Here is a 24,532-nt window from a genome sequence, read left to right as displayed (position 1 = left end):
TTGTGCGGAAATGCTTGAAACTTTGGAAATGAGTGTGATACATGTGTACATGATAAGAAAAAACCATTAACATAAATATTAACCCTTGAAATAATCCAAAATGACTTTTTACAATGTGTTATTCTTACCATGCCAAAAGGTGACACTTGCGATATCAGAATAAAAGTGTGAATGACACTTGTGATATCAAAATGAGAATGAAGGTGACACATGTTAGAGAGAAGGTAACATGGAAATGACACTCATTAAGGTGAAAGAAAGAAAAAGAGGCAATCATAAACATGAAAATGACACTTGCGAAGGTGAAAGTGTGCAAAAGGCGACAACTAGAGAAACTCACTAAAATAGAAGAATGATAGCAAACAAAAGTGAGAGATTGTCAATTAAGAGCGCATACTAACTATTGAAATAGGTTGAACATTTCATGGGAACCATCTTGATGGGCTATTCTTGGTCTATTCAAGCTTGCGTAAAACAAAATGAACTCATGAGCTTGTTGTTGACAAAGCATGTGTGAGCAGGTGACTTCAACACTTACAATCTAAGAAGGGAGCACGAAGACTTAATAAAGAACTAATCATCCAAGAAGTGACTACAAAACAATTAATCACAAGATCCTATTGGACAATTAGTAGTGTCTAGATAGCTATAGGTTCTGTTAGTGTTGGCATTTATGTCAACTAGGATCATCGTGGTGACTGGGAGTCTAAGAGGAATTCCATTGTAGCTGCAAGCTTCATGTAGAGAATCATCACAGTAGAAGGCTTAATAGAGAAGCCATAAAATTATGACTATGATGGTTGGGAGTTCAGGATTCCAAGCACAAGAAGAAGAGTCAAGGGGAAAAGAATGGCAACGAGTTTGTAGCCTTTTTTTTACGTAGAAAATTGGCTCAAAGCCTACATTAGACCCTATCCATTTGAAATTTATCTGAAATATTTTTGCAACGGTTTGTAGAAATCTTAAAATGGACTCCTCGATCAAAAGTTATGGTCTGCCAAATTTTAGGGCCTTGAAGTCCTAAGCAGGGTGAAATATCGAAGGTTATCACATCGAAGCAAGCTATATCGAAGGTCAGAGCACATCTAGAGGCGATATCAGGACATTGAAATATGTCATATCATGGTATCAGAGATCGAAGAAAATAGGGACCTCGAAGCATTTGATATCGGAATATGGAAGGTCATCAGAGTATCAAAGGTTTGGGATATTGAAATATCAAAACTTCTAAACATGGGTATTTTAAGATGTTACAATATCTAGTGTTACTCATATTGCTAAGGCTCTGAGGAATGCTAAATAAAATTAAGAAATAAAATTTTTGAGAACTAAGGCTAATCGAAACTCTTTCTCTCTCCTCTCATAGGACACATGGCGGCATGTGAGTGGGTCCAAGAAGCTGAAGTGCCTACTGATGTCAACATGATGTGATAGTACAATGGACACATGGCATCATGTTTTAGCATTTTAGTGGCCCAATGAGACAAATTAGAGTGACACGTCTCACCTCTCAAGAGTAACCATGTGTGGAAGGGATGTCAGCATATCAGAGGACGATGACATTGTAACTCCTGTGAAAATCATGGTTGAGAAGTTACGATAAAAGGGGCTCCAATATTATCTAGCACATGGTCATATGGATCTCAAAGGGATCAAGGGCTTACCATAGGGTGCTAAGATTTAATCGAAACTTTGTTCAAGTTACAATATAAAGGTTCCCTAATATAGCGCTAAGTCAGCGTCACATGTCTTGTTAGATGAGAAAGAAAATGCTCAAGGAGCCAAGGTCCAAGGGCACTAAGGATATTGGAATTGTGCAATATCATAACATTTCTATTATGTAAGTTATGATATGAATGGGATCTAATGTAGTGCTAATTCATCAGTCACAGACTCAGTACTATGAGAAGGAAAATGATCAGGGAGCTAAGGATATCAGGATTGTGTAATATCGTAACATTTTGTTTGTTTAAAGTTACGATATGACAGGGCTTTAATGGCCCAAGTATAATGAGTTAAATGGATTGGATGGTTCGGTAGCTGAAGAATAAATGCAGTTCAATGAAGTTTATTTATGAAGTTAGCTAGATCTGCGGAAGGCGCTAAGACAAGGCAACAAGGAAAACATTTGATAGAGAAGAACTGAAGGAATGGAGAAGGAATCCAACTTCTCCGCATGCACATCTACAAGAGTTAAATGAGGAACAAAGTGTCCATTCCTGAGCATTTTCAAGCTTTGTGGAGAAATAAATAAGTATGCAAGTCACGGTAGAGTGTGTCAACCATCTGAGATTAAATTCTCAGTATGAATACTTACATAGGAAGTCAATAAAAGAACTCAAAAGCCCATTTTTGTGTTTAATTCCATGGCCAAGTTTCAATTAGCAAATGCAACAAGTGCAAGAGGAGCCATGCTAAAGTACACTTGGGAAGTATAGAGACAAGTAGCATAGACAAACTTATGCAGCCTAAATCATAGGATCAAAACCATTGATTTCCATCAAGCAATGTAGGGAGTAGAGAATATTGTTGAAGTGCTGAAGAGTGAGAGTTTTGTGAGTAGTTAGTGAGGTCTAAGCATCGAGAGTAGACAAAGTGATGGTTTAGTGAGAGCAGCGTGTGTGTTGTGAGAAGAACAACGAGGGCAGAACTGAAGAGTGTGCAATAGAGAGCAAGTGTGAGAGAAGGAAAAAGTGTTGAGGATATGTTGTAGTGAGTAGTGAGCAAAGAGTAGCGTGTGTGTTGTGAGAAGAACAATGAGGGAAGAGTTGAATATTGTAGAGAAGACAGCCTGTGTGAGAGAAGGCAGAAGTGTTCATGATATGTTGTTGTGAGTAGCGAGAAAAGAGAATTTGCATGAGACCAAACGAACTCTGTAGAATAGTAGTGGACTGAGAGAAAAAGTTAAGTCTACAACTGACCATATTGGTATTTTACTTGTAATTTATATGCATATGTTTTCAGTTTCAAAATTGTATGAAATAGTAGAACAATAGCAAGATCAGGTTGGTGCCTTTTGGAAAGTTGGTGCTTTCTAACCTAAGGGGGTAGGTGCCTCTTGTGAGTGGGTACTAACAAACAAACCAATGTAATTAAGTAGATCCTTAAATTACATCATAAATAAATGACATATTGGTGGTTTTTCCCCTTCAGGTTTCCACGTGAAAACACGGTGTCAAAATGTGTATGATTCTCATGTGATTGGTTGTATGAACATATGAATTTGTATATCTTCCTCATACTTTCCTAATGAATAAAATATCTCATAAGTAACAGAAAATAAAAAGGGACTAAAAGAATATTTAAGGAAAAGATAAAATAATCTCTCTGATACTTATTCACCCCCCTTAGTAATTCCTTATTCCAATAGATCCACAATAGGCTTCAAAGTTCAAGTGTAGAGAAAATTTTGGAGGTTGTTTTTCGCAACAACAACAAAATATTTTTACACTTTCTTTTAAGGTAAGTCCTTTTGCCTGTAATTTAACATATAAAATTTTGATATAACTTCACCAATACATAATCTATAATAAATATTATTTCATAAGAATAAACATCATGATGATAACCATCTAAAAAACATAAACATCATCTAAAATACACATTCAAATTCACTAACATCATCAAATTATATACACCTCTAACACATATAAACATCATTGGCTAGCACACAAATATAATAATCTAACAGGGCATCATCATCGTGATCACACGTAACAAAACACAAGCATTGTAATCTAACATCGTCACCACACATATTGTCATGTATACATCTCATGTGAAATAACTGCTATCAAATACACATATATTTGCAAGCACATTAAATGAACATAGCTAACATGACCTAACAATATACACATCAACAAAAACATATAAATGACATACATCAACATGAACAAAACAAATGCACTTTATATATATATATATATATATATATATATATATAAACAAGTCAAATAATTGTTATAAAATATTTGATACAATAGATGTAGTACTAGAAGCATGGTTTGTAGCAGAAGATGATGGTTGGTAAAGTACTGCCTCAACAATTGAAGTATGATGTGGAAGACAAGGTGGTTGGTATACTCTCTCAGGAGAAACATAAGGCATCACCACTAGTACTAGGTGATCATCATGATGTGAATGATAAGGAGGTGAAGTACTACTAGTTCAATAACTAACACCTTGACCATGATCTGATGGGGTAGTATTACCAGAAGCATCACCACCCTATTTAATCATGATCTAATGGCATAGCACTGAAAGAAGACTCATGCAACATATATGTTGCATGATGCCCATCCTTCCTCACCGCCAATAGCCTAGTAGCTCCAATGATATGACACATAAGGCTCATCATATCACGTAGACAGTCCCTGAAGAGCCCCAAGAGCTTACGATTTACGTTCATGCTTCAATCATTTACAGGGCGGGCTCCCTCCTCAACTGCAAGCCTAAAGAGTCGATCATAGTACTCCATCCTAAATTAGTCACTATCCCTATGGGCCTGTGTGGAAGCACCCCTCTGCATCTGATAATGTGCCCCACCCTCCAAGGCCTTGCCCATCTCTACATCTCCCTCTAGTGGGGGAAGAGGCATGTCCCCAAAAAATATGCTGATGTCTACAAAATATATAGTACACAACAATAATTAGACAATTTCATTAAATAATTTAATAAAATGAGTTAAAGAACATGCTAGCATAAATTTTATTCTAATTAATTAAGACAATAAAATAAACTAGAATAATTTAAAGAAAACACCAATATTACCTCTATTATTAGCAGGAGCATCTAGTGTGAAGGGGATGTTGGGACACAGTCTCCAATCCATCCCCGTAATGGTACTCACTAATAGTGGTAGGAAACTAACCTCCTGTGCACCAAAAGAAGCAAATTTTAGTTGTCCACAAGACGCCTAAAAATTTGTGGGATCTACTACATGAGCCCCAATATATCACTAAGAGTAGACAAGTTGACTCTCTAATGCAACACCATGGGGGACATCAAGGAACTGGGGAAAATCCTCCCCTCTCCTATATAGGCCAATGATAAAATATATGTCTTCTTCATAGGTCCTATACCATGTGTCAGGACCAACACGGAAAGACTATTGGTGGACATCCCACTCACGGATCAGTTATACCAACAAGACAAAGTGCGCTTTAGGGATGTAGCCTATTCGTAGTACTTAAGGAGGCCTACATTCGTAAAGAGCATTTGGGTCACTAAGAAGGTAAGGATATAAATCTTTCTCCCTCCCTTATGCCTCCCATGTTTGGACCACATTGTACTAGTCTACCATTTTCTCCTACTCCTACTGATGTTACCTCTGTTGATGTCTTTGCTCCATGATTCACATATAAAATAAGTCAACCTCATACGTAGAAAATAATTTTTTTTTTTATTGAATGAGAAATGTATTTATAAATATGGACTTACAAATTTCAATTAAAAAGAAACAAAATCATCACCGATGCAGCCAAAAAATACCAATGCACCGGAAACATTGTGCCAACAAATATGAAAGCATCGATAATAGTGTGTATATACATATGATGCACCAATTTTGGTTCACATATATACAAACAAAATAGTTAGTTTGTATTTTTAGCACATTGAGTCTAGAAAATTTTACACACTGGTGCATACGTATAACCGTTTTTCACTAAAATGGAGCATGCAGGTTATCAAACGCATCAAAATTATTTTTCTAATATTATGTGGGAGGCATGTTTGGTAATTATAAATGCATAAGGGGTAACTTAAAATTGTATGCACTGACGTAAAAATCATAGCTTTTCCCAATGAATTGTAATTTAAGAAATGCACCAAGAACACTATGGTGCATTAAGTTCATGCACCGTATTGCGCTGCACCATGTAATTCAGAAGGTAGACCATGACCGTTGTGAGCTGAACCTATTGAATGCACCGCGTAGGGAAACAAAATTCAAAAAATTGATTTTTTGGACCTAATTTGCAACTCTAATCCACTACAAAATTAGATTAGAGAGAAACATAAACATTACCTATCCATTTTCTCATCGGGGAGGAATAGTTGACACGTAAATGATAAAAACATTCACCGTGGTTTGAGAAAATTTGAAAGCCACGCACTGAGCATAGAACGAAAGGATGGTGAGAAGAGAAGCACTGACGACGGGGTGCTTGAGTGAGAAATATTTGCAGCAATGCTTCAAAACTCTACAACACTGCAAATGGTAAAAATGAAATTTATGACCAATAGTTTTTTTTTTTTTTTTATTTAACCCTGCTTTGGTGCACTAATGTAATTGCACCAATGTGTGTTATTTCCAAGTGCACCACATCTTTTTAAAATTAAAAACCCTATAGAACTACTCTTGGTATGTATGTACCAAGGAATTTTAATTCATGAACAACACCAGTGCATCATGGGCATATAACAGTCAAATGGTGAAAATAATTTTAAGACTGGTATTTTTTAAATTTATCCTTTGCCTGGTGCTATTGAGTAGTATAACCATTGGTGCCTTGGTAATTATGCATCAATGAATTTTAATACACAAATAACTTCAGTGCTTCATAGTTATATAGCATTGAGATGGTGAAAATAATTTTATGAGCGACATTTTTTAAATTTAATCTTTGTCTGGTGCTATCCAGTAGTGTACGCATCGATGCATCATATATAGTTGGCGTACTATTATTTTTATTTGTATAAAAAATAATTCTTTGATGATGCATCACTGTCTATTAAGCACCAGGGATTTTAGTGCATTATATTGTGTATGTATCGGTGATTTAGTGTATTGGTTTAGCATTGGGTTGTTCTTAGAATATAGCACGTAATTGGGAAAAATGATTTTTATGACAAACATTTTTGTAAATTTAACCCTTTTCTCATGCTATCAATTCATATACACATTGGTGCGCTTTATGTACTTAGTGCACTATTATTTTTTGTTATTATAAAAACTAAATCTGCTACGATGCACCATGTGCTATTGGGCACCGGCAATTATATGTATAGTAATGCATCGATGCAATAGTTTATTAGCAATGCATTGTTAAAAAACATCCACTAAAACATCTTCCTACCCAACTCTGCTAGTGACCTCCTCTACAAATGAATTTTTAGGCTATTTTTATAGGGGCTTATGCAAAACCCTCTGTTAGAGGGTCTTTTCCTTCTAATGTAAGAGTCCATTTCATATTGTTGTGGAGCTAATATAGTTTCCAGATTTGGAGGAAAGGAATATTGTTGTTGCAAGTTTCTTTATGAACATCATTAACTTGATACATGGACAACTAAAGAAAAGATAGAAACAAAATAATGACATGTACAAGAAGAAGGCAGATTTAAAAAGAAGAGAAAAGGTTTTTGCATAGGGAGAAGAAGTAATGGCACATTTGTGGAAAGAAATATTTCCCTAGGGTGACTTCAAAAAGTTGAGATATAAGAAAACAAACCCATCCAGAATTGATCAAAAATTTTGTGAAACACCCACAAGCTTGAGTTGTTGAGATACTTGGATATCTCTCTAATATTTAATGTGGTTGATCTATATGAGTACTACGAAGGAGAAAGAAATGAAGAGAAAGGTATGCCCACTGAGTGGAAGGAACAGTTACCAGTTAAACCTATTTACAAAGTGGAAGAAATTCAAGCCACAAGAGTTGGAAAGAATACATACTAAAGGAATACCAAGAGTATTTGGTCAAATGGAAAAATAGGGGATTTGAAGATGCGTCATGGGTGAATGGACATGAGTTAGCACACCTACAAGGGACACCAATATTTGAAGGAAATACCACTTGATCTCATAGCTCATATTTTCTTACCAAGTATGTTTGTTACAAGAGCATCCATGGCCTTGGGCAATCCTCATCAACCAAAAAAAAATTATGTTTGAGTTCATAATAAGTGTTGTTACACACATTTATTTTAAGTTACTAATACTCCTATTATGTTAGTTATTGATACATCTAGCTGGTATTTACTTCTACTCTTGTAGCTACGTTTGATCAAAATGATGACTACTTTAGAGTTGCTAACACTCGCAGGATTGCATGTTGATACTTTTGTTTTGTGGAATTGCTGACACACTCAAACCAAAATTTATTTAGCAATGTTACTACATGACAACCACTACTAGAAATGCTACAAAAATGGGATGTAGGTCACAAATTTTGGTTTACCCGTGTACTGAGAGGAATAAAATTGTTTTATCTCTAGAATGCAAAGAGGTCAATAGCATAGGAAACAATTTGTTCAGTTGGAATGCGAAAAGGTTAAGAACATTAGAATAAATTGCAAGAACAAGGAAGAAAAGAGGCTTTTGCCTTATTGGATTTTTTTGGTTCACTTCAAGCTCTTAGGATTTTTTCTTTTGGCTCTTGGACTTTCGGTATTGGTGTTGGTGCTAAAAGGTGTCTTTTAAAACTCCTAATTTCCTCACATTATTTATCAACCCGGGCAAGTCATTTTATTCTAAGAGTGTACACAATATGTGTAAGTTATGAATCCAAAGAGTAATCTTTTTTAAAATGAAGTATAAACATGGGGTACAAGAGTAAGCAGATGCATTTATAAAACTCAACTTGCAACTGTTAAAGGAAATACTACATCTAAGCATCAAGACTTAATATTTAATGGAAATCATAATCAAATTTCAAACAAGCAATTAAATTGACAATAGCATCAACCAAGAGCGTAGTAGCATTAACCAATCTCTTCTAGCTAATTCTATCTAAATCACACTCAATCTCAATTAAGCGATTCAAATGGAAATGATGTCAACCGAGAGTTCAGTAGTATTAACCAATCTCTTTCAGTTGATTCTATAATAACCACACTCTTATCATGATCAACAAGATTCAATGCTTTAACTGATAATCAATTTAATCTACAGTAAGCATAAATGGAATCAAATGACAAAGTTGTGAATCACATAAGGAAATTAAACTAACTTCAATATAGGAAATTGGAAAATAGCAAATAAGATAAACTCACAGAGAATGGAAAAACATCAAACCAATCAAACTTACGTGAATTAGAAAAATATAACACAAAGATAGCAGTTCGACCCACCAGAGGCCAGGCCCTTAGCCACCAGCGAATACTGTTGAGCTACTTCAGAGAATATGAATGAACAGTACCGTAAATTATGTATTAACCATTGAACTCAATCCTCATTACATTACGGTCATGTTCCTCAAAAGCACCTGTCTGTAAATTAAAATTACAATTTTAAATAAACAGAGATAGATTGATCCATCCCCTTTCCTTCTACAGTTTTCACTTTTATAGTAAAAAAGGGTAAAAGATAAATGTGATCCCTCAGGGTCAGGAGATACTGTGGGATTCACAATTGAATGCTATCTTCTGAAATTCTTCTTGTTTAGCATTGATCCTTGTGATTCTTCCTCCGGCCTATCCGCAACTGACGTGCCTTATTCCTCCTTTGTTAGTTTACGATGTTCTGTCTCTAAGGAACAACAATTGTTCCTTTCATCGTTTTTCTACATAAAAAGGATTAAGAGTTAGTTATGGTGGCTAAATCTTAAACAAGAGTAGTTCATTCATTTCTTATCATAATCCATCAATATGTTAGCGTATCAAGGTATGAAAGAGATAAGAAAAGAGGAAAAAGGCACTATAATTGAGACTAAATAATACCCATTTCATAACTCAACATACTCCCTTGCTTACCTTCTTTCATGTCCTCATGAAAAGTAAATAGTTCATATGAAATGCAGTTAAAGAGTAGGCTAGAGAGGAAGCTTCAAAAATTGGCCTAAAGCCATGATGTTGAGCCAGGAGCGCAAAGGCATGCCTTTCTTTTCCTTCAGGAAACTCGTAGTCAATCTGATACCCTTCAGGGGGATACCAAATAATGGGACTCTGAAACCAACATCCCAACCAATAAGGTCCTTCTCTCAAAATAATATTTCTGTAGGTGATCATCTGGGCTGTAGCAGCTTTAAAATTCCTATAATTAAATGGTTCTCTTTCTTCCACACTAATAGTGGGGATCATCCATCTGAGCTTAGATGTAGTTAGGGATCTTTCTTGTATGGAAAGGAAATATGTTATTCCTTTCTACACAATCTCCTTATGTATGGGCCCTAAAGATTTAATCAAGCCCTCTTGTGTCATTAGCTTTTTATCATTGGCAAACATTTGTAAAGGGTTTTTAGGTTCACTCCTCACCCAGAGATCCAATCCATGTTCTTGTCTTTGAAATGCATTATAAGATTTAAACCATTTGAGTTGGTTAACTACAAATGAGATAAAAGCCTGAAATTGAACGTCTCCAATAAAAGGATTAGGGTTATTTTCCACCTCATTTTCTAATATGAAATTGTGCAGATAGAACTCACAAAGAAGCTGTTGGACCTTTGCACCATGTTTCTTGTAGCAATTTATAAAATCTTCAATTGTCCCTAATTCAATTGGTTTACCAGCTCTTACGGCTTTGGTTTTCAATAACAGGTACCATTCTAATAAGAACAGGGCATAATTGGTGGTGGGAGACCTACATGTCATGACATCTTAATACAGTGAGCAAATGGTGTTTGTATGGCTCATGACTCTGTCTAGTTTGAATTTTACCTTCTCCAGCTTTTCTTCCGCCTTTCGATACCTGTCAAAGGTCTCACTCTCCATTATAGTTAGTTCCCTAAGCTATTTCTGCAACTCTTGATATCTCTGCAAGGAAATTGTCTCTTGTTCATATCGTTCCAAAGTGAGCCAGACTTGTGGCAATTCCTCTTGAAGATTTAGTAAAATTGGGTCATGGTACATTAGAATGTCTTTGGCTTGTATGTCCGTCTGAGTGCCTATGCTACAAGAGGGGATATCTTCTATCTGAGGGTCTCTTCTATAAGAGGGGATATCCTTTGTCTACACTTCTTTATTTTGGGAGGTCTAAACCTCCATCTAAGTAGGTACATCTACTAAATCTCATGCAATCCTGCCCGAGTGGTGATTGTTCAAGTAGGTATAAGATCAGTTTGAGTCCTTGTAGCCCTACCTTCACATAATTCCATTTGCATGGCCACATTGGCTACCTTAGGGGTATTGTTCGGAGTTTTTCCCATTGTAATTTCCTTTATTTTTTATCAGAGCCTCTTGACTGTCCTATGAAGCTTCTGGTGTTCTTTTCTTAGCTTCTTCAATTTCATTCTGGCACCATGCCTCTTCTAAGGAGTAACTCGTCTGCTAATAGTCTCATTAATAGCCTCTATCTCTAAATAGGCTGATTGTTCACCCTGGCTTTGCTCCAATAAGACTGTGTCTCCAAATTTATTATCAGACTCCCGAATAAACTCTGTGTCTGCTTCCTCTTCTTGTCCTGTGATCTCTGTGTCTAGACCTTCTTGCTATTGATCATGGCTATTTTCCACTGGGAGCATGTTGCCAGATTGGTTCTCTAATCCCTGAATAACCTCCATATCTTCCTCTTCTTGGTTTGCATCTTTTGGGGAAGGCATAATTTCAATATAATCAAAATTTCCTGGAGATTGGGCTTCTCCTAAGTTAGGATTAAGTGGTTCTTTAGGCTGCATGTAGACGTTCATATTGGCTAGGACTTGGTCCATCCCTACCTCGAATTCCTACAAAGGATCGTCTCGAGAACTCATATTTGGTATTGGAGGAGGCCCCCTTTCGTTTTCTCATTCATCATCGGAATGCCCTACTCCTTTTTGCATTGAGTTAGGTCTATCTCCTCCCTCAAGTTCTGATTCAAGTTTATCTTGTCTTTCTGCTCTGGTTGCAAGTCTTGTACATTTACTAGGCTAAATGATTTTGTTGATTGACTAGCATTGCCTTGAGGATTTTCAGACATTCCCTGGTCTGAATTCATCCTTGTAGATCGTCTACACTTATGAGGTCTGCTTCCTGATGGTGCAGTCCTTTTTCTTTTTGGAATAGGGTTAGGTGTTGGCAGGTTTTCATCTATTTCGAGGGCTGATATGAGATCATCCCATGTTGATTGTTGTTGGACAAGGTTGTGACTAACTATTAACCTAATTAGACAATGGTGGCTAACTACTGTCTCTGGGTGTTGAGACTGTATCAGCCTCTCGGCAATGTCATGCAATAATGAATTCAATAGTACAGGAAAATTAACAGAGCATTTTTATTTTAAGACTGCTAAAATTTTGAGTTATCGCCGCCTTACCATGTCTTAATGCCCATCACAGGTAATATATTTCTGGACAATTCATGCCAATTCTCCCCATGGCTCTCCAAGAGAAGATGGCTGAATGCCTTTTCCCTTCTTGATTAGCTCTTGTCCTTCGTCCCTAAAAATCTTCGTACCGTCGTGTAGCTTTAGTCGCTTGTTAGCCCATACTGTTCCTTCTGCTAGTAGCCCAGACACTTTTGCTATCACCGCATCTGTTACGGTCATTTTTCTATATCTCACCAATGATTGTCCATTCTATATAGGCTGTAGAAATTCAATGCCGATTTCCTCATTAGGGGGTTGAAAACTTGTAAAATATGTTGTCCATCCTATGTGAGCTACAATTTCCCTAGCTCCATCGGAGACAACAAGTATTAAAGATTCTCGTCACACTGTTTTACCTCCCATGATGCTTGAGTTCTTCCTACTCCTGCAAACAATTAGTGTAGTGGAGAAAACATAGCAATGAGCAGAGCCGAGAGATGGAACAACAAGTAGTTGTAACAGCTCTGTCAGGTGATGTTTTATAAAAATAAATACCGTTAAATTGAGGACTGTTATAATGCCACATGCTCTGTGATTATGTCATATTATCCTAAAAAATCCAATAAAATGATGACAGTGCATGCATGACTCTACTGGAGGTCCCTGCCCCCTCTTGAAATTAAAGGTCATCGATGACCGAATGGATGAGAAGATGACGTTTTGGCGGTGAAGTACAGGGTCATAGATTTGGCAGTAAAGGCAGCAGAGTACATATATTAATGAAAGGATCATAAAAGGATATTGGAGTAATGAAGAAAAGGCGTGTAATGAAAATTATTAATAAGTGATAAGATGTCGTGAGGTGATGCAATAAGTAAAAAGGACAACATTCGTAAGAGATGATACCTTATTGTCGTTATTCCACTTGAAAATGATGTGATTGATTTTAGAAAAGATTAACTCATGCATAAAGGTTCAAGGTAAGGTAAGTTAGGGAAATAATCTCTCTGTAGAAAAAATATAAAAATAAGAAGAGGGCATTGTAATAATTATTGATGTAGGAAATAAAACTTCAATACCATAAGCAGAGCTTTTGCTGCCTGCAGGCGTCCATAGCCTTGACAGAGTTTCTTTCTAACCCTTAGGAGCCAGGATCCTTTATTTATAGTTGGGGAAGTGCATTATGATGTCCACAGTAGAGATCAATGTGCTGGCATGGTGACCAGATGAACACATTTCCATTCACTGGGAAGTAGCAAAAGTGGTCAGGCTGACTCGTGATGAGACCTCCTGTTCCAAGGATTTTGTTTCTTGATGCATCCATTGGATCATATCCCTGGTGTGGTGGCCATAGTGGGAATGCCACTTCACCACATCCCTATGAACATGGTAGGCTGGCTCATGATGAGACCCCCTATCCTCCATCTATAGATCAAAAAACATAAAATTGTATATATATATATATATATATATATATATATATATATATATATATATATATATATATATATATATATATATATATATAGATATATATATATATATATATATATTTCTTTTTTTTACACTCCCCATTTTATATATATAGGGTGTCTCAGTACTCCTTAAGAGTAGGGATGGCAGAAGAAGTTTAGATATATCAATATAAAAAAATATACCCATAATCTTATTGATAATAAGCAGAGAGAATTATACTAGAGGGAGTAGAACCAGCATGGTGAAGATAATCAATCAGTATCATTTATAGCAGAATGTGGAAAATAAAGTGATATAGATAATTGTGTGCTTTATTTTTTGATCATCACAAAGCAATCTTGTTAGAGATAATAATGTTAAGGATATTCACCTCCTTCAGTAGACTCCATACTTGTTATCCTCATATATGTATTGTACTCAATTCCATAAAGAGGAAAAGAAATGAGCTGGGATGGGCTAGGAATGATCATGCAAGGGGAAGAAAGGGTTGTTCTAAAAAATAGTCACAAAGTGTTATTCCCTTGGGGAAACAGCAAAATAACTGGAAAAAGTGTTGTTCCCTTTATGGAACAGCAGTTGTTCCCTAGAGGAAACAACAAAAATCACTCGGAAAGAGTTTTGTTCCCTTTAGGGAACAACAAATGTTCCCTAGAGGGAACAAGAAAAAAATACTCATAGAAAGTGTTATTCCTTGTAGGGAACAGCAATTGTTCCCTGTAGGGAACAACAAAAACACATGGAAAAAGTGTTGTTCCCTTTAAGGAATAGTAGTTGTTCCCTGTCGGGAACAACAAAGGAAAACACCTGAGAAAGTGTTGTTCCCTTTAGGGAATAGTAGTTGTTCCTTGTAGGGAACAGTAAATAAACACACATGAAAAAGGGAACAACAGTTGTTCCCTGTAGGGAATAGTAAAAGAAAGCACACGAAAAAGTGTTGTTCCCTATAGGGAATAGAAAAAGAAAACACGTGAAAAAGTGTTGTTCCCTTTAAAGAACAACAGTTATTCCTTGTAGGGAACAAAAACAGAAAACACACGAAAAAGTGTTGTTCCCTTTGGGGAACAGCAGTTGTTCCCTGTAGGGAACAACAAATCAACACACACGAAAAAGTGTTGTTCCCTTTAGGGAACAGCAGTTGTTCCCTATAGGGAATAGAAAATAAACACACACGAAAAAGTGTTGTTCCCTTTAGGGAACAACAAAAGGAAACACACAAAAAAAGTGTTGTTCCCTTTAGGGAACAGTAGCTTTTCCCTGTAGGAAATAGCAAAACAAAACACACGAAAAAGTGTTGTTCCCTTTAAGGAACAATAGTTTTTCCCTGTAGGGACCAACAAAAGAAAACACACAAAAAAGTGTTGTTCCCTTTAGGGAAAAACAGTTGTTCCCTGTAGGGAACAACAAATGAACACACACGAAAAATTGTTGTTCCCTTTAGGGAATAGCAGTTGCTCCCTGTAAGGAACAACAAATGAACACACACGAAAAAATGTTGTTTCCTATAGGGAACATTAGCTATTCCCTGTAGGGAACAACAAATGAACACACATGAAAAAGTGTTGATCCCTTTAGGGAACAACAAATGAAAATAGGGAGAGAGAAAAACACAGACAAAAATCATTCGTACTGCTCTAAACAATAGAAGGGCTATGATACAGAAGAAAGAAAAAAAAATATAACAAACAGAGGAAGAAAAAACAATTATATTTACAAGTCTCAGAAAATCACTTTTTTACAAGATTGGTGTTGTCAAAGAGTTTCCTTCTACAGCAAGAATTTGTGTCATAGAATCTTTGATTATCTGTTGGCAAAAGGATTTCCTTGTAAGAAATTTATGGTAGAGGCGTACCTGATTCCCATTTTCTTTAAAGGAGTAGCCAGACCCATCAATGGTGGCTAATGTAAGGGTGCCATTATCGTGTACTTCTTTTATCTCGTAGGGACCTAACCACCTAGTCTGGAGTTTGCCCAGGAAGTCTTGAAACCTGGAATCATAGAGAAGCGCCCAGTTGCCCTCATGGAATGTCTTTTTCTTGATGAGGGCATCATGCCATTTTTCTCTTTTTTATTGAATAATTGTAGTATGCTAAAGAGCCAATAGCTGGATTTCATCTAATTCATTTATTTGTTGTAATCTGTTAATATGTGCTTCATTCAAATCCAGCCCCACTTCTTGGGCTATCCTTAATGTCTGAATTTCAAATTCTATGGGGAAGATAGGTTCCTTACCAAACACCAGCTGATATGGGGAGTATCCTGTTGTATTCCTCCAAGTTTTGCGATATTCCCACAGGGCTTCTGGTAATTGGGTAATCTAGTTGCGTCTATGCAAGGAAACTGTCTTTGTTAGAATGGCCTCCATTACCTTTTTGTTACTCTCCACCTAGCTGTTTGCCTGCGGGTGGTATGGAGAGGTGATTCCGTGCAAAATGTGATGATTTTTTAGTGTACCAGCAAAATTATGGCCCTCCATCCGTAATTATTTCTCTAAGCAAACCATATCGCATGAAAATTTCAAAGAGAAAAATTGATTATTGTTTCCTCTGTTGCTCTTGGTAACAATACTGCCTCCACCCATTTAGTCACGTATTCCATTGCAACTAGTATATATGATTTTTATTAGATGGTGGATTTATTGGGCCAACGAAGTCTAGTGCCCAGTGTTCAAACGGTTCGATGACTAGCTGTGGGTGTAGGGCCATGTCATGAGACTGGCCAAGGTGGCCCATTCTTTGGCAGCTATTGCATGCATGTACAAATTTCTTAGTGTCTATAAAAATCGTAGGCCAAAAATAGCCCAACTGTAAACTTTTATGTCCATTCCTACGGTCTGCAAAATGTCCACCGCAAGGTCCATCGTGGCAAGCTTTTAGGATATTGTAAATTTCATCTTCTCTGACACACCTGCGGATATGCATATCGGCTATTGTGTGAAAGAGGTATCCTCTGATCCAAGAGAACCAAGCACTGCGTTGCACTATCAATTTCCTTTCTCTGGGTGTTAGGTGTTTGGGTAGTTTTCCCACTGCTAAGTAATTCACCACATCCGTGTACCACGGTGTTTTCACGGTCACAGCGAACAGGTGCTCATCAGGGAACTGGTCTTCTACAACCACTACATCATCTATTCTTGGCACTTGGGAGAGGAAATCTGCCACCAAATTTTCCTTTCATGGTCAATCCTTGATTGTTATCTCAAATTCCTGCAAAAGACTTAACCATCATGTCACTCTTCCATTCGTAATAGGTTTATTAGCTAAATATTTGATAGCAGAGTGATCAGTATATAGGACTACAGGGTATCCTGTTATATAGTGTCTAAATTTATTAATAGTGTAGATTATAGCTAGAAACTCCTTCTCTGTTACTGTGTAATTTAACTCAGCAGGAGTTAAATTTTTGCTGATGTAGTATATCACGTAGGGTTTCTTGTCTTCTTCTTGGCCAAGAACTGCTCCAATGGCTGTATCTGATGTGTTTGATGAAATCTGGAATGGTATATCCCAGTTTGGGCCTCGTAATACTGGTGTTGTTGATACTAGCCGTTTTAATTCTACAAAGGCAATGTCACATTTGTCAGTCCATATAAAATCAATATTTCCTGTCAAAGCATATAATGGTGCAACAATTTGTGAAAAGTTTTTTTTATAAATCTCTGATAATATCTAGAAAATCCCAAAAAACTACGTACCTCTATTTGAGTGTAGGGGGTAGCTAGTAAGAGGATTACCTATATTTTTGCTGGATCTACCTGAATTCCAGCTGCTGAGATGTAATGGCCCAGGATCAGGCCCTCTGTCATCATCATATGGAATTTCTCGTGGCTCAAGCAGAGCCTAGTAGCAATGCATCTTTCCAGGACTTTCTCCAATGTTTGTAATGCCTACTCGAAGTCATCTCCATAGGGTGTGAAATTTTCCATGTATACCTCTAATCCTTCATTTATCAAATCTGCAAAAATACTGAGTATGGCTCTCTGGAATGTAGAGGGTGTGTTGCACAATCCAAAAGCCAATGCCCTGTAAGCAAACATCCCCCAGGGGCAAGTGAAAGTAGTCTTATCTTGGTCCTCAAGGGCTATTTGGATTTGGTTGTAGCCAGTGAAGCCTTCTAGAAAAGAGAAGAATTTTTTACCTGCCAATGTGTCTAGAACTTGGTTGATAAACAGAAGGGGAAAATGGTCTTTTTGCATTGCTTTGTTAAGCTCTCTGTATTCGACACATATACACCATTTCCCATTCTTTTTGGGAACCTTAACTAATAGAGAGACCGATTTACTGTCAGATATAGGATAGATAAAATTCACATCTAAAAGTTTTTGTAGTTTTCCATTAACGATATCCTTTAGGTGAGGGTTCAATCTACACTGAGGTTGTCGAATGGGTCTGGCATTTTTTTTAGTGTAGATGTGGTGCATACATATTTGAAGGTCAATCCCTTTCATATCTCAGTAATCTCAAGAGAAAGCTCGTTTATATTTCCTAAGGACTTGAATAAGCTTCTTCTACTGGTCATCACTCAAGTTTTTGTTAATGTTAAGGATTTCCCTAGCTCAATTTCAATAGGTTTAAAATTATAGAAAGTTGTTGTTGGTATTGTTTGGTCATCGATATCTTTTAAAGGATCTTCTTCAATTTCATTATCAAGGAATGCTTCAATCATGTGACATTTTAGATTAGATACGACAGCAGGGTGGTTAGTGTAAGTGTTAATAATATCATATTCTATTTAATTTTTAAATTCAAGAGCATCTGCTATAGTTAATGGTGATCAAATATTTTCGGTTAAATATGTTACAGGCTGCTTCCTAGTTTTTATTATGGCTAGGCTTGGCTGAGCTAGAGGGTATAAAGCTAGGTTCTTCACATCATTCCCTCTAGCTATAATCATACTGCCTGTTCGGAAGCTTATATAATCATCTGCAATCACTAGCTAAGGTCTTCCTAATATTAGATCCATCTAGCTGGTTTCTAGTATTAATAATAATAAAATCTGTCGTGTATGCCCAAGAATCTATGACACCACCACATCCTGTAATGTCCCTTCTAGTTTAATATCTAACTGGTCACCAAGTTCCAGCAAGGTCGTAGTTGGATCTAAGGCTGTGATTCCAAGTCTCTCACAGGTTGTTGTGAGAATATTAATGGTTGCCCCTAAATCGACTAACGCATTGGGAAAGGAGCATCCACTTATTTGTATTGTGATGATAGGGTTTCCTGGATCTTCATATTTCACCAATTCCTCTTTGCCTAATAATAGATCAGACAAAGTTCTGACTACATGGACAGTTGGTGTTGGCTTTATTTTCCTCATAGACTTTTTGGCACACAATTCCTTAATGGTTTTTGCATAGATTGGAATGTCTTGAATAGCCTGGAGGAGGGGTATTTTTACGCAAAGATTTTTTAGTTCTCCTAGGAGATTGAAGTTGGGATATTCGATTGGGTGAGGTATAATCAATCTTTCTAGGAATGGCGGAGAAGAGGTAATGATCTGTTCGTGAATTTTTTGCTTGACTGTATTTTCCCTTTGAGGTGTTTGTTCTACAGTCAATGGCTTATTTGGGTAAGGTTCTTCAAGTTGCAGATTTTTATCATCCTCTGGTGTAATTATTCATCCAGACCTCAATTTGAGTTCATTACATTCTCTCAACTCAGTTTTCGGATCCAGACCTTCAATGATTTGTACCAAGTGGACTGGTCTGTTGTTAGGATTTGGGTTGGGTTGGGCTTGGAGTTACAGTCATACATTGGATTGAGGATTCTACTGCAATGTATAAGGTACTGGTAGCATGGGTTGAGGTAGAGGGATTGTCCCTACTGGTTGGTTCGTGGGTCTTTGCTAGCTTGATTACCAATTTTGGTTTTGTGAAGTACAGGTGGACCATTGAGATGGATATGGGTTGTTTTGCCAAAATGATGGAAGGTAAGAGGGATTTGGCCAACTATTGTTTGGGTTTGACTGATTGGGCCAAGGTGGCATGGAGAATGCTTGTTGTGGCCAATTAGGAAAATGGTGGCTGGTTTTGCCATATAGCTCCTGTATATCATTGGGAATTATATTGTGAAGGCTGAAAGAATGAAGACGGGTCGGTAGGCATACCTGTTTGCCGTGATTGCCATTGGTGATGCTATTTTAACAGGTATACTGGTTCTGCTTCTTCCTTCGCCTCCTTGAAGACCCCTTTTAATCCTGGGAGCGATGGGAAACTTTCTGTGGCATGTTCCTTAGTGCATATGGCACAGGTCTATACCATATCCAGTGGGAATTCTTTATGACTATGTTTCTTTCTACATCGAGGGCAAAAAATAACGAGGATCTGCTCTGCTTCGACCTAATTCTACTTGGCTTGCATGATGTCTAACTACATTGTCAAGGTTTCCAAGATATCTGTTTTGAAATCTTCCAGCAGGTTGTTGATTTCAGCACGAGTAATGCTTCCCCTAGAGACTATGTTGTCCCTGGTGATCACATCGCATCTAGCTGGTTTCAGTCTTGTACTACTCCTTAAGCACCTAATGCATAAATCAATAATATTAGCATAGTCTTCTTCATAAATATCACCTTTACCCATGATATTTATTGTCTCTATCCACTGGTCTTTCATCCCTTTGATCATCGTGGTTTTTAGAACATTATCAAGTAGGTTTGCATAAGGAGACTTTTGGAGGTTATATTGGAAATGCTCCACATATTCTTCCAAATTTTCAATAGGCCTTGTTACCATTTGGAATATCTCATCTTTTAGTTCTCTAGATTTGCAATAATCTTGATATTTTTTAAGGAAGGCAGTCTTCATTTGGTTCCAATCATTGATGGTGCCTCCACCCAATCCCATAAACGAACGTAGGGATGCTCCATTTAAAGTGGAGGGAAATAGATTCAGTTTCTTAGGGTAGGTGGTGTAATCATAACCCCTACATAGGACATCGAATTCAAATAGGAATGCATCCAGATCTTTTGAAGTGAGTCCATGAAAGGTGGGAATATTTTGTAATGGGATAGCTTTCATGGGGGCATTGACAGTTGTGTCAACAATAGGACACTGTAGTGTAGAGGTGTGGGGTTGCTATGGATTATTGGCCATTTGGTCAAAAATATGCTAGTATCCTTTTGCGATCTACGGAGTTGGAGACTTGTTTCTAGGATGTCTAGAAGAGGTGGGAATGATTTTAACAACACTCCCTTGATCTGGGACACTGGGTGTCCTCTGCTCAATTACTACCTCAGGAGATCTTGGTTCTGCTGATTTAACCTCAAATTTACCTGTTTCTCCTTCTCCTTCACAGAGGTTGCAAGAATTCCCTTCTTGTGAGGGAACTGATCGTGAATTTTAAATATCTTGGAAACTCTATTTAGTCCCTTCAGTTTTACTGTGAACCTCAGCATAGGCTACAGATAACTATAAGAAACAAGGACATTGGTGAGGGGTTAAAAATGTCACCATAAATCTTAAGCTCATTGGTGACGATCAAAATAGCCTTCGTCACCAAAAATTGAATGTCACCAAAGGTGTCATCGCCAAAAGTATAGGTGTTGTAGTGACATTCAAAGTCCATCATCAATAATGACTTATAATGACGGATAGTGACAGTCACCATTTCATATGAGCAATGGTGATGGACGATAGCCTTCGTCACCAAAAACTGAACGTCACCAAATGTGGCATCACCAAAAGTATAGGTGTTGTAGTGACATTCAAATTCCTTCACCAATAATGATTTATAATGACAGATAGTGACCGTCACCATTTCATATGAGCAATGGTGACAGACCATAGCCTCAGTCACCAAAAATTGAACGTCACCAAAGGTAGTGTCGCCAAAAGTATACATGTTATGGTGACATTCAAGATCTGTCATGAATATTGATTATAATGATGGATAACGACCGTCTCCATTTCATATGAACAACAACGATTTATTGTGATGGATTTTTCATGACCGTCACTATTGATGCATATTTATGGTCATGTTCGATAACTGTCACCAAAAGCTGCATTTCCATAAGTATAGGTGTTGTGGTGACATTCAAGGCCCGTCACGAATAATGACTATAATGACGGACAATGACCATCACCATTTCATATCAACAACAACGATTTATGGTTATGGATTTTTTAGGGTCGTCACTATTGATGCATATATATGGTAGCATTCGTTGACCATCACCATTTCATATTTTGGTGAGGGTCGAAAAATTTCACCAAAGCTCATTGGTGATGGTCAAAAGAGCCTTCGTCACCAAAAATTGATCATCGTCATTCCATATGGATGTCAGGGCATGATGGAATCGAACCACCAACCTCCTGCTTATAAAGCAGGTGCTCTTCCATTGAGCTAGCACCCTTTAAAGAATTATAATTTTAAAATTAGACCTTGAAACTTCATAAATTGTAAATTCTACAACTTTCAATAAATTAAAGTCTCGACAATATTTTACTAAACAAGCAAAGCAACATCGAAGTTGTAGGTCCCTACCTAATGGTTATTGAAGTTATGAAAAGTGGGTGAAGGGAAAAATAGTTATGCATAAGAGAATCAATATGTTCAGTTGAATACTCAATTAGAAGTGAAACTCTAAAGACATTTATAAGATATAAATGACCTATAATTAGCAAATTCACCAAATATTGCAAAGGAAATGTCATAAGTGGATAGCATATGGAAGAAGAGGAGGTAGGGGCTTAAAACCCTTGTACATCTTGGCATGCCTTATCACTTGTCACATCTTAGCTTGTTTGAAATGTCATCATATTATCTGGCACATATAAGCATGCCCTATCATTCCATAACACACCTTGGCAGCCATGACCTTACAAATAGCATTACATTTTTCCATGACTTGGCAACCTTACATTCACTAGAACACCTTGGTGCTCCCTAGTTGTCTTGCCCTCGGTTATCATCCACAATGTTCCACACTGATGAGGAGATCAATGAAGGTAACCACAGACCAAGCTTTTAGTTTGGTAGCTAGCCCTACCAAACTAGAGAGGTATCTCCCTATGAAATAACAACCAAGAGATGATTGGAATGTAAATGATTTTAGGCTAGATAGCTAGGCTTAGGTGGGTTTTTGGAAAATTTAGGGACTTGGAACTCTGTCCACCGGTGCCTTGTCTGGCAGAGACTTTGTCAAGGAGGCAAGGACTTGGAACTCTATCTAGGATAAAGCACCTAACATGCATGATAGAAGCTCCCTAGAATAGAGTACCTTCTACCTAGAAGAGTGTCCCCTACTCAAAATATAGAACCCTTCTCTACTGTGCACTTTTCTTAAAGATAAATTTGTGCATAAAATAGTACTAGAAAAACACCTAAATTAAGAAAACTGAACACCTAAGTCAAATTATAAAAGTATACTAAATATGGATCTATATATGTTTGGGAAACACTAGACAAGCATGCTTGCATACAAAAATCATAAGATGCCTAAAATCGAACCATAAGTTTTGAAATTTGTTTTGAAGTTCGCCAAACTTTGAACCTCATGTTCAAGTTCAGTGAACCCTGTGACTTAAGATTAACATTATAAGAAGATTCATTCCAATCAATTGTCCAAAGTTGTAGTAGTCTTGCTAGGACAGAGGTGTGCTGATAATTCTGTGCCCTACTTGTGCTTTAGTGTGTACTATTCTCCTACTTCCCCCACTCATTGTACATAGAAAAATTTTGTTGGATAGTGTAGAACCCAACTTTTAAAACCCAGGGAGAAAACATATGAAATAGATAATGGAATGCCTATATTGATATTTTATAAACTTCTTATGCAAGTTGACTAGTTAGGCTTGGGTGGGTTTGATTGATTTTTCCAAGCATTAGCTAGTTCAAAAATCAATTGACTTGAGTTGACCTATTTTGGTTGGTTCCAAATGAAACTGACTTAGTTAAGGGGTATGGTCATGTTGACTCGATGATTTCAATTCAACTTGGATGATTCATGATACTATGTTTGTATTTATTTCTATCATTGTTAATTCATTCTCTAAGGATCCATATCTTGTAGATTGCTAATATATTGTTGGACATTTAATGGTTTTGTGTCATTCAAAAAATGGTTGCAGTAAGTGCCTAGGGTATGTACCCATGTATCTTTTGTTGATAGTTTTTTCTTACATTACGATGCGGCAAGAATTTGGGTGTAAATTTAAGGAAGCTAATTTTGCTTACAACATTCAGTTATTCAAATCTTCTTGATCTAAGAAGCCATGGATGGGGGTATCTATTTTACCAAAGTTGCTCTATACTTGGAGCTAGTCCCAAATCAAATGAATGACTTAAATAGTCCCACTTCTCCATGAGGGGTAAATGGACTGTGGGAATTGAACTTTAATAGGGAGATTATCACCCCCCTTCTTTTATCAACCAACCAAACCTCTGTGGACTTATGTAATGATTTTGAAAATGCTTATGAAATTAGATGGTTATTTGATGAAATGAAGTGTCTACAAAAACTAAGGGTTCAAGAAGATGGAGAGTATTATTTAATAAAAGCTTGAGTTGTTGGATTAAGTTCTTAAATAAAGTATGATTTTATGTCTTGTTGTTCCTCTATTGGAGCACAGTTGTGTAAAAGTTGTTTTCCTTCTATGGTTCTTTGTACAATGTAAAAGAGGGGTGTCCTATAGCCCCTACTGAGGCTGAAATCTCCCATAGACATGTTTTGGCTGTCGTGGGCCATCTTGCCTGCATAAGAAGGCCTCCATGGGAGTTTTGCATATTCAAGTCTAGGATATATTTGGCAAACTAGATTTAGCTGAGTCTTAGCTTTTAGCTAACAAATTCTTTTGAGGGTTGTAAGCAGTCTACATCTCATTTTCATATTTTCATATTGTAAAGCCTGTTGCTAATTCAATATGAAGAATTTCAATTAGTTAAGAGGTTGTTTTCC

The 24,532-nt window shown here is 37.0% G+C and overlaps 1 non-coding gene across 1 annotated transcript; it reads right to left on the bottom strand.

Annotated features, from left to right (window-relative positions):
- Positions 1-21,916: 21,916 nt before the first annotated feature.
- TRNAI-UAU (transfer RNA isoleucine (anticodon UAU)) lies at positions 21,917-21,988 on the bottom strand. The gene has a single exon. It is a non-coding gene; the product is annotated as a tRNA-Ile (tRNA).
- Between the last annotated feature and the right edge of the window lie 2,544 nt (positions 21,989-24,532).

The sequence above is a fragment of the Pinus tabuliformis genome, chromosome 5_2 (assembly GCF_031772625.1).
Source record: "Pinus tabuliformis cultivar Carrire ecotype Pingquan chromosome 5_2, CPIR1, whole genome shotgun sequence".
NCBI classification, from domain to species: domain Eukaryota; kingdom Viridiplantae; phylum Streptophyta; class Pinopsida; order Pinales; family Pinaceae; genus Pinus; species Pinus tabuliformis.
The sequence above is the reverse complement of the archived record's forward strand: the minus strand, read 5'-3'. Positions and strand labels throughout refer to the sequence as shown.